General features: G+C 32.7%; 1 pseudogene; it reads left to right on the forward strand.

Moving 5' to 3' along the window:
- Window positions 1-1,568: 1,568 nt before the first annotated feature.
- The window catches only part of LOC105117600 (lysine histidine transporter 1-like), a 3,862-nt pseudogene continuing 1,437 nt past the window's right edge, over window positions 1,569-3,993 (forward strand).

Consider the following 3,993-nt stretch of genomic DNA (forward strand, 5'->3'; position numbering starts at 1 on the left):
CCACACCACCAATCTTCGATTCAACCGTTCAAAATGAAGATTAATGTGTCTAGAAGCTGCTGTCAAAATCTCAGCCCAATCCAACGGTAAACAAACTAGAAATCAAAAGAAAAACACATGCTGCTCTGCTGCCTCTTCTTTTTTTTTTTTCTCTCAGTTTTCTTCTCCTCTCTTCTTCAAATTTTTCCACCGTGTCTACAATTACAGCTTCATCTTTTAATTCAAAGACAACTTACTAATTATTATGGTGGTCCCACCATCACATAGTGCGGGACCACACATAACATTTTATGAGTTACATATTTTTTATCTTTTAAAATAATTTTTTTAATTTATATTTAAATTAATATCTTTTCTCTTTGATTTTTTAGATTTTTTATTTAACCTTTTTTAAAATAGTGATTTTTTAAAAATTATTTTATATGTATTTAATATTTTGAGGATATTATTCTAATTTGTCTATATTTTTTTATGTTTTATATAAATAAATTTTATTTTTGAAAATAAAAATTATTGATTCTTGGTAAGAAACAATGACTTTTAAGATAAAAAAATTATGTGAATCCAAGGGAAAGTTGAATTAAATATTATACTTATCTATCTTTTATGTTTATAATAATGATTATCTTTTTATTTTAGAATTTCATTACTATTAACAACTCTTTATCAATTTATCGATTCATATATTTTTATTTTTTTTACTTGAATAAATTCTTTACATTTATTGATTAAGAGAATCATGCCATCTATTTTCTTAGTCTGTGCATAACAATTTTTCAAATAAAAAGTATAAAAAAAATTATTAAAAAATAAAGATAAGAACAAAAAGAATAATATAAATAAATCAAGTATAATGAATTAAAAATAATATCTTTTTTCAAAAAAATATGTAAAAAAAATAAAGTAAAAATACATTACAAAAAATAAAAAAACAAGAAGAAAAACGAGTCAAGTGTAAAATGATAAAAAAAAAAAATCAAATATAAACAAAAAATAAATCTAAAAAAAAAACTTGTTTTCTAGAGAAAAAAAAGAAGGAAATATACAATTGTTCCACCGCTACAATACACCACTTGCTACAATAGCCAAAATTCTAAACATAATTATAAAATTACCATGTTCCTTTTAGTTTATTTCATAATTAACTTATCTTTTGTAGTCTTAATATGCCCACCTGTCCAAGTTGGTTCAAAAGTCATCTCTACCATATAAAAAAGAAAAAAGAAAAGAGTAGGAATGCTTTCAAGATATCAAACTTTGTTAGAAACTCACAGGGAGATTTTATAGGCTTAGAAAACAAAATTTTATAATATATATAAACAGATATTTGAATTGTTATTGAACGTTATCCATATTTAAAAAAGTTTTAATGGATAACTTAGTCAAAATAAATTGGAGTTTCAAAACAAAACAAACTCTTATATATATATATATAGACACACACACACACTTTACAATATAATATCTAGCTAGCTGATATTTAAATTTATAATTAACTCTTTAACAGTTACAACCTCTAGATAACTTGTTGCTATTCAAATTAACTTTAATTTCATATAATAATAAAAATGGATCGAATACAGCCGGTAGAGGATATGTCAGACCTGAATGACTGGCTTCCCATCACCAAGTCTAGGAGTGCTAAGTGGCGGTATTCTGCCTTTCACAATGTTACAGCAAGCCATGGTTGGTACTGGGGTCCTGGGCCTCCCTTATGCTATGTCTCAACTTGGATGGTAAGTAAGCATTCAATAGCCAAAACAATGGCTAAAGGATCATTATTTTCTGAAGTCAAATTGTCGAGGTCTAGAGGCTGGAATTTATAGTTAACCATATATGGCAACAGTAGTGTTGTTTACTTAATGTGATCTCAATGGCTAAATCATGTTCTTGGTTTTGTTTTAGGGGTCCCGGTGCTGCTGTATTGATCCTGACATAGGTTATCACTCTATATACACTATGGCAAACGGTGGAGATGCATGAAATGGTGCCTGGAAACAGATTTGATAGGTATCATGAGTTAGGGCAGCATGCATTTGGAGAAAAACTTGGGCTTTGGGTGGTGGTACCCCAGCAAGTAATGGTGGAAGTGGGTTCGAGCATAGTGTATATCAGTATATGATTAATGGAGGGAAATCTCTGAAGAAGGCTCATGATATATACTATCTGGCCTAACTAGAAAGAAATCAAACTTACCTTTTTCATTATGATCTTTTCCTCGGTTCGCTTTGTCATCTCTCATCTCCCCAGTTTCAATTCCATCACCGCTGTCTCTCTTGGCGCTGCCGTCATGTCCTCGAGGCAAGATAGATCTATTGTCATTTCTATATGCTGTCACTAGCATTTCTAAGCTAATTTTGTGTCCAAACTCCTTGAATGTTGTTCTAATATCAATTGTGTGTTATGTGCAGTTACTCGACTATTGCGTGGGTGCTTTCGTGGCACAAAGGGGTTCAACCAGATGTGCAGTATACCTCAAGGGCTTCAACAAATACTGGGCAGATGTTCGACAGCTTCAGTGCTCTAGGAGATATAGCTTTTGCCTTCGCAGGGCACAGTGTGGCGTTGGAGATCCAGGCAACAATCCCTTCCACACCAGGGAAGCCTTCCAAGAAACCAATGTGGAAAGGAGTGGTTGTTGCTTATCTTGTCGTCGCTTTGTGTTACTTACCTGTTAGCTTCGTAGGTTACTGGGTGTTTGGAAACAAAGTTGAGGACAACATACTCTTATCACTAGAGAAGCCTCGTTGGCTTGTTGCCGTTGCTAATTTGTTTGTTGTCATTCATGTCATTGGAAGTTATCAGCTATGCTTAAACAATCTTACTCCTTTTCCTTTTCTTTTTTTGAGATTAATCAGGGAGGCTGCATCTCATAAATTCATTCCAAAATTATTCCCAAGATTGATCTATTGCATGTTTTTGTTTCTTTAACGAAACACGTTTACTTATCCATTCTCTTTCAATACATTAACTGAACGCAATCTTAGCGATGAGTACATCACAGTTGGATTGTTATTCTTAAATTTGCATTGATTCATTGATCTTAAGCTTAGCTACATTGATAAGGAGCCATTGTTTTGCCTAATATAGGTTTTTGCAATGCGAGTGTATGATATGATGGAAGCATTCCTGGTCTTGGAAATGAATTTCCAACCGGGTCAGCCGCTTCGCTTCATAATACGAATTCTCTATGTTGGTGAGGAAAAATCTCCATAAAAACTTCCATTGATTACTGATTTTTGTGTAGTAAAAGGAGTGTTCTTTTAACAAAGGGAGATGATTTTGGTTTAATTAACTTAATTTCGTGTTATTTTGATGCTGACCATGTTCGTCGCAATGACATTCCCATTTTTGGATGGGCTTCTAAGTTTCTTTGAGAGGATTTGCCTTTGCTCCCACCTCATATTATATGTCGCACGTGTGCGGCGTCGCGGCGATCATCCTCCATCCATGCTAATGATGGGATGTGGTGTATTTCTAACAAGATATGATGAGACAAAGAATTCTTGTCTCTTATCAGTGAAAAAAAATTGAATGGGAGTCGCCACCTAGTATTCTGGTAACTAGGAACCCTAACTGGTCTTTAGAGATTGGGTACGGAGACTGGTTGCGTAAAGGGAAGGTATTAGCACCCCAACTACGCCCTACCTAAGGTAGGCTGCATTGTTTTGCCTGATAAAATATGAAATCATGTTGTGGTATCTAATTATATATGTATCTAAGGTTTAAGAAAAGTCCTCATTTATAAGGAGATCTTTATCTTAACGGGTAAAACCTAGTTGTTCTATGTCGTTAATAAAACCAAATAACCTTTTAATATCAAGAATACGTGTTACGTATAACCTCATAATCCCTGATACTAAACAAAAAAATATTTCTTGTTGTTTTTGATATTTGGCCAATGTTCTCTTGACTTTAATAAACTGGTTATTAAAGCCAAATTGCATGCTAAAATATTGTTTTTGATGTATGAAAAATACAATATGATTTTTT

Source organism: Populus euphratica, unplaced genomic scaffold (genome assembly GCF_000495115.2).
Source record: "Populus euphratica unplaced genomic scaffold, PopEup_1.0 scaffold1444.1, whole genome shotgun sequence".
Lineage (NCBI taxonomy): Eukaryota > Viridiplantae > Streptophyta > Magnoliopsida > Malpighiales > Salicaceae > Populus > Populus euphratica.